Below are 7,582 nucleotides of genomic sequence, written 5' to 3'. Positions count from 1 at the left end.
CTTACGTGCCCAATTGAAGAATTTTATTTCTTCATTTCAGTCATTGATATTTGAAGTCGTTTGTTACCATAGCATAACACAGCCTATCCTGGCTGATTCATTCCATTGAATGTTGTGTTGCCCTGTGATATCACCACCCCCCCAGATGCCCTAAATCTTCCATTCAGTCTGCCACACATGCAGCCTGGAGTTGGTGGACTGGAGAGAGGAGATGGTCAAGGAAGTCCCCAGTATAGTGATGTGGTAGCAAAATGGGACAGCGTACGAGTCATCGAAATGCAAGTAGAGATTAAGAAGTCTAAACTAGAAGACTGTGGTGTCAGAGGCAACTTGAAGACATGCAAGTATCCCTTCTCCCCCTCCCCACCGCCCCCAAGACCACTAGAAAATATTGGAAGGAGACCCTGAGTGTCCCCTTATAACCTGGCTGAGGATTTGAGCCAACTTGACTTTGTTGGCCCAGGTGATTACTCCCTCCTCCTTGAACACTTTCTTGGTTTGGCCTCCAGGATCACCCTCTATCCTTCCATGACTTTAAATACAATCAATATGATAAAAATTCTCAAATTTACATTTCCAGCATGGATTTCTCCCCTGAACTCCAGACATCATGATCTGACAGCCAAGTTAACATCACTACCATTAAGTCTAATAGGCACCTCAAACTTAACATGTCTAGAATGGAACCTCTGATCATCCCCCCAACTTTCATTCCTCTTGCTGTCTACCCCAACTAGGTCACATTCATGGCAACTTTGCTCTTCCCATCACTTAAGCCCAAAATCTTGTTCTCTCTCTCTCTCTCTCTCTCTCTCTGCCCCTCTCTCTTTCTCTATGTCTATCTCTCTGCCTTTATCTCTCTCGCTATCTCTCTCTCTACTTATTACATCAAGATTCATTATTATCTTTACCTTTAGTATGTATCCAGATTCTGATGACTTCTAGACAACTTTACCACTACTGTCTTAGCCTAAGCTGCCTCCATCTTTCCCCTGGATTATGTCAATAGAGTCCCAGTAGGTTTCCCTGATTCTATCTTTAACCTCAACAGTCTATTCTCAACATAGCTTGAGTGATTCAGTTACACATAAGTCAGAACACAGCATGCTTCTGCTTACACCTCTCCAATGGTTTCCCATTCACTGAGCTAAAATCCCTAACAAGCTACAAAACCCTACCTGATTTGGTCTCCCCTTACCTCCTAACCTCACCTGCTTCTATACTCCCTCTCATTCACTGCTCTCCAAGCACATGGGCCTCTTGTCTATTCAAGCACCCTCCTGCCTGCCCTAAATCAAAGAAATGTTCTGCTAACCTAATTAGAAGATGTAGTCAGTTGTAGCCTTGCTCAGAGATCAGTTATGTCCACAAGGATGAGCCTAATTTTCTTTCTAGTCTGCAGAGTTCAATACAGAGGCAACAATCTCCTTTTATGGTCGCAAGGGGAGTTGTCACAGCTCTAAGCCTTGCATAGTCCCATGAGAGTGTCCAAAACAGAAAGCAAGGGAAGTATTAGCAAAAGGGCTCTAATCTCAAGTGCCTCATCTTGTCAGGAAGGTAAAACTCTTCCAAAGAGCACCAGCAAAGTTCCTCTCACATATCATAGTCCACAGCATACCCACTAGCAAAGAGGAAAGTGATTACTGAGAACTGAAATATTGCCTGCCATATCAGTAAACAAAGGATGTTGCAACCATCACGCCATTACATTTCAGCTGCTGGGACGGTGACCTCTGAGGGAACTCAGGATGGAGACAAACAGGCTGCCCACTGCCAAACCCATCCAACAGTCAGCCCATGCAGCCACCCCCATAGTGCACCCTGAGGAGACTCAGGATGAGAAAACACAGGATACTGGCCCCAGATAGCTGAGGTGCATATCAAAAGAATGATTTCAGTGAGCCCAGACTCTCGCATCTTCCCATACATAGAGAAGAACTAAATTCCTTAACTTGAGATATCTGGTTTTCTTTAATTAACAGTAATCTTTTGATATTCAGAATACCTGGTCTTTGTTGCAAAAACTCCTATATATCCTGATTCCCCCTCCCTCCTTGACTCTTTGGAACAGTTTTCTCAGCGTTATCTGAGATGCTGTGTCCTGAGCTTGAAGTCCTCAGAAAGTTCGCCGAATAAAACGTAACTCTCCACTTTTAGGTTATGCTTTTTTTCAGTCAACATTACCATGATAGTCACCATCTGTCTCACTGGGGCTGGGCATATTATGGCAACATCAAAGTAGACATTATAGGAGCAAGGAGGAATGGGGCAGCCAGCATCTCCTAGACACCACTGACAGGCCACTATTTTCAGAAAGAGGAACCCTGGACCCAATACTTGCTCTGCCATTAAACTTAACAACATTTATAAGTTATGCCCCCCTTGTAGATCACTGCTTCCTCATCTGCAAAATGAGGAGGCTGGGCTAGACATTGCCTTCCACTTTGAATTTTCTCTTATTCTGTGAACTTCCACATGTTGTAAAGATCTGAGTCTTCCTATGTGCCATTCCTCATATATATATACATCTCCTAAAATGATAGAAATGCCAGGATGTCTTTGATCATCTACTTTAAAAAGAGAAGGGAAATTTTAATAAGAACATTTTGTACTGCTCGTTCCTGACTGGTCTTTAAGAATAAAGGATCTTTTTCTACCATTACTGACATTTTAAAAACAGCCTTTCTGATTCAGTAATTAGGTCCCAAAATCATTCAGCATAAAACTATGGCTTCCCAACAATTATTCTAGTGAGGAAGTTAGAATGACCTCTCATATCTGTGTTGCTAATGGTAATTCCTAGCCATTATCTTATTACTCAGTTTAAATACAAGAAAATGGAAATAATTCTCGCCTTGACACCAGGACCTCTGTCATTAACAGAATATAGGATTGAAGTCTTTATATGACCATATGAGTAGGCTTGGCACCCTGCTCTCTGAGAGTGACTGGTGCTGAGAAGCCATATAACAAATAGTGAGCTCCAAATCCTCCACTGGAAGGCACAGGGAGATCGATCTATCTATGGAAGATGAGAATGAAAACTATAGACAGAGAGAACTAAACCATATGTTTTTACGTGTTGCAAGAATAAAGGGACAAGTAAATCAATTGCTGTGGCAGAAAGCTCCATTTAGATGTATCTTAGAATCTGCACAAATCAGCCATCTTGCTTCCTCACTCCCTCTGCCTTTGGCAATGATTCACCTTGACTATTATCATTTGTCAGCCCTACTTCTTTGATTCTCATGTTCCTGCAACAGTAATTGCAAAAATGCTTAGAGATAGTAAAACACAATTCAGCCCTGGGCCCTTGCACACAGAGATTCTTTCAGCTGACCTCTACCCGAGTGGAATGGACATTGATTCAGGTAAGCCCTCTCTCAGCACCTGTTTTCACAGGGTGTGTCACCTTTTTACCCCCAGCCACTGTCTGTTAGGGCCTTTGGGTCCGTACTTAATTGGTGACACAAAATGCACGCACCTTAAGCAAGTGTAACATTAAACGTGCAGCTGCCTTCTGGTATTTATCAAAAGCTCAGTTTAGAGAAAAAATTATGGTGGAGAATGTGTAAAATCTATGCTTTTTATCCTTCCATCCAGATATTCTAAGGTCCACTCTTGAATTAAGCTAGACCAGCAGGAATTTGTGAACAAAGACTGTCTTTCGCCTTTTTCCCTTTCATATTCTCAAAGGCTTTCACTGACTTGGGCTTTGGTGTCACGCCATCAGTCTACATTGAGAAACACAAGAGACACACCAGTGGAACCTCAGGTCTCTACACGGAGGAGGTTGAGGACACTGTTGCATTATACAGTGTGCTCATTAGAGAGAATCCCAGAAGGAATGTTATTCTTGCCATAATATCAAAATGAATTGTGCCTCTCCTTAGGAATGGGTTTGTTTTTATTCTCATGTACTCTGAATAGTACAACCAAACAAATGTTCCTTTTCATTTAGTTTCTAGAATACTTACAGAACTATTTGAGGCCCATCTGTTTCAAGAGTAACAGATTGTATAGTCTGCATTTTTGTTTTGCCTTCATTCCTGGCCCCTTTTCATATCTCCACCAGTATATTTCTTTCTTGTTTCTCACCTAATCCTATTTATGGCGTTCAAAAAAAATTAAATGTATCCTTATAAATGCTTTAAATCATTTATGGACAATAGAGGGGAAGATTTTTATTCATTTGTTCAGGTGAATTAACATGAAAGTAAATCTTACCAAATTTTAAGAGGCATTTTAAACGTGGTCCTCCTTCCCAAAACCTCTGGGAGACATGATAACACACACAAGACATTCTGACAATTTCCTGGTAAGTGGCAACTAACAAGTGCTTCAATCCACAATGGCTCAAAGGTCTATGAGGAGGCCGTGTCTAACAACTGTGCAGAGGGATAACTAATGGCGGGAAGGAATGTGGTTACTGATTACTGGCCCAGAACTGGAAGGATGAGCACCAAAAGCAAATATTGTGTGTTTAATACTTTTTGCCAAAGCCCAGCCTTAGCATGGTAAAGAGCAATGTATGAAAGACTCCAAAAGTTTGACTGAAGTAATATTGGTTGCACAGAATGCCACATCAGGCCAAAACAGACAGCATGTGATACCCATAACAATTCCACACAACCTTGAACCACCACCTTGGTTGACTAGATCATGCAATTGTCACATGTCTAGATTAGGAAGCTTCGCTTTTACTCAGAATGAAGAAAGTTTAAGGTTGAAAATGAAAAATAAGAAGAGTTGATCATGTCAGCTGCTGTAAAGAAAAATATAGCTTGCAAACTTTTTAAAGGCTAAATCTTTAAATTCTCTGGGCTGAATATTGGGAGATGGGGGGGGTGGAATCTACAACAGATGTAATTCAATTCTTGCATTATATGTTGCTAAAATGACATTGCCTGATATTAAAAGTTCCTATAAATAAAAAATCCTCATGAACAGCATCAGAAATAAAACCCAAGTCCTGAAAAATTTCATCTTCCAGCCCAGCCTCATTCCAAATCAAAATATGTACCTCTTTTATTCATAAAATGATACATATACTTATGACTAAAAGCCCAAAGCTGGGCATTTTGAAATGAGTTATTAACCTCAGAAAGCAAATAAGATCATTTCCTTTCACATCTCTTTACTCCTAGCAATTACCTGACTGAATTTTAACCTGACTCTAAACAGGGAGGGAGCATCTATTTGCCCTGGCTGAATATTACAGCATCCATACACATGTTTTCTTCCTTTCTAAAAGTCTATCTCTTAATAAGATTTTTTATTGATTCCCTCAAGCAGTTTTCCACTATCAGATATGCTGGTCATGCCTCACAAACGGCCTATGTTTTAGTGGTTACTGGTCATTATGTAGGGAAAGAGGAGAACATCGCCTTCTGTGTGACTCAATGATTTAATAATTATTAATGAGACATTATGCTTTTGTACATTTCTGACAGATGATTAAGTACACTATAAATGTTTAACATCGTTCGTTCTCTGTGGTCTGGAAATGTGCTGCCAGATGCCTACCCGTGCTTCACACAATCAGAAAAGACAAATTAGATCATGGCAATATGGCAGCATTGTTGATTTTTTCAGTAATATTTACAATCTTCAGGTAAAATGTGAAATAAGAAAAAACATGTATGATGATGGCACGTCCTTTGAATTGAAAGATGTTCCCCATACTCATTTGGAAGCAATTTATCTTGTAGGCAGGGGTGTTGGGATAACTTTTAGGCAAACTTCTTGAGCTGTGTCTTCTTGCATCAGGCTCCGGATGGCCAGAGGAGCCTCATTCTCACCCTTTGACTCAAGGCTCATTTTTGCCAATCCTTGCACACAGGACCTTAGGCCCACAGACCAAAGTTGCATGTCAGAATCACCTTGAATTTTGCTTAATATAGATTCCCAGGCCTCCCCTAGCCCAATTAAACCAAAATCTCTTGAGGTGGTCACAAGCACTGGTATTTTATTTTTAACTTCAAAATGTTTCTCAAATACAGCCAGGATTTGAGAAGCCCTGATATATACAATCTGCTCTGCCATATTTAACACATGGACCCAAAATTCTTTGACAGGTCTCCCATTAGGAGGAGAGGTCTAGGGTCCTTTCTCTAGAATCTGGGCTCCATGACAACTGGACCAATACATTAAGGCAAAAGTGACACCATGCCAGTTTCCAAGACCAGTCCTTACCAACCGGCAGCTTCTACTTCCTTCCTGTCTCTTAAGACCTCATTCTTGGAATCCAGCTACCATTCTGTGAGGAAGCCCAAGCAGCTGATCCAGAGTCTAGCTGAGCAACCAGACTTCCAGTCATGTGAATGAGCCACCTTGGAAGTGGCTCCTCCAGCCCGCAGTAGACCTGCCCCAGATCTCATCACAGAGATGTGATGAGACCTGCCAAGCCCTGGCCAGACTTCAGATTCATGGGCAAAATAAATAATCAGTATTCTAAGCCATTAAATGTGTGGTGGTTCGTTAGGCAATAAATAACTGGAAGAACTGCTCCCCCAGATGGTGTCATGGAAAGGGATTTGCTCTTTTAAAAGTTGAATCACAAGCGTTAATGGGCTCAATGCCTCAAAAGATGCAGGCTTCCACCTTCTCTTTGGCCAAAATAATGAAACTCCCCTCCCTTCTTAACGCATGATATAGCTCCTCCATGAAGCCTTCCCAATCTGCATTAATTCTCTGTAATTTTTTCCAATCATCTCAAGTCTTGTTTACAAAATTAATTAGCACTTTGGTCACATAAAATTATGAACTCAAAATTTTGGATAACAATTTTCATTTGAAAGATAGTTTGATGAGAAGATAATAATAGTCTTTGAAGAGCCAAATTCTGGAAAGGGGTACAAAGGCTTAGATGGAATTGATAAAAATCAGATTGAGTAAGTAAAGAATGCAATGATGGATGGAGAAATTACAATGTGAGGGGGTAAAGGGGGTTGTTTACATAGTGAGGAGCTAAGTGTCAGCAGTGGGCCTTAGAATATGCACTAGCTGGTTCTGGCTGCCATAAGAAAATACCAGACTTGGCTGGCTTAAACAACAGAAATTTGTTTTCTCACAGTGCTGGAAGCTGGTAGTCCAAGATCAAGGTGCCAAGGTTTCTGGTGAGACTTCTCTTCTTGGCTGGTAGATAGCTACCTTCTCGCTATATCCACACACGGCCTTTCCTCTGTGCACGCTGGGGAAGAGAGGGCTCTGATGTCTCTTTCTCTTCTTATAAGGACATCATTCCTATCAGATTAGCCCCCAATCCTTATGACCTCATTTAACCTTAATTACTTCCTTAAAGACCCTATCTCCAAATATAGTCACATTGTAAGTGAAGACTTCAACAGATGGATTGGGAGGGGGGGCAGGGAGGGGGACACCATTTCATCTATAACAGAATTGGAAATCCTTGGAAAACCTGGAGAATTACACCTCCCCTACATGCCCCAGGCTGGGTGGTCATTTTGCCATCACTGTTACTGATAACAATGACAATCATTATTGATCAAAAACCAAGTACCCAACATTTCACATTATCACATTTGCTCCTCAAAACAGCTCTATAAAATAGGTTCTATTT

The sequence above is a fragment of the Neophocaena asiaeorientalis genome, unplaced genomic scaffold (genome assembly GCF_003031525.2).
Source record: "Neophocaena asiaeorientalis asiaeorientalis breed wild unplaced genomic scaffold, Neophocaena_asiaeorientalis_V1.1 scaffold32, whole genome shotgun sequence".
NCBI classification, from domain to species: Eukaryota; Metazoa; Chordata; class Mammalia; order Artiodactyla; family Phocoenidae; genus Neophocaena; species Neophocaena asiaeorientalis.
Note: the sequence above shows the minus strand (reverse complement) of the source record.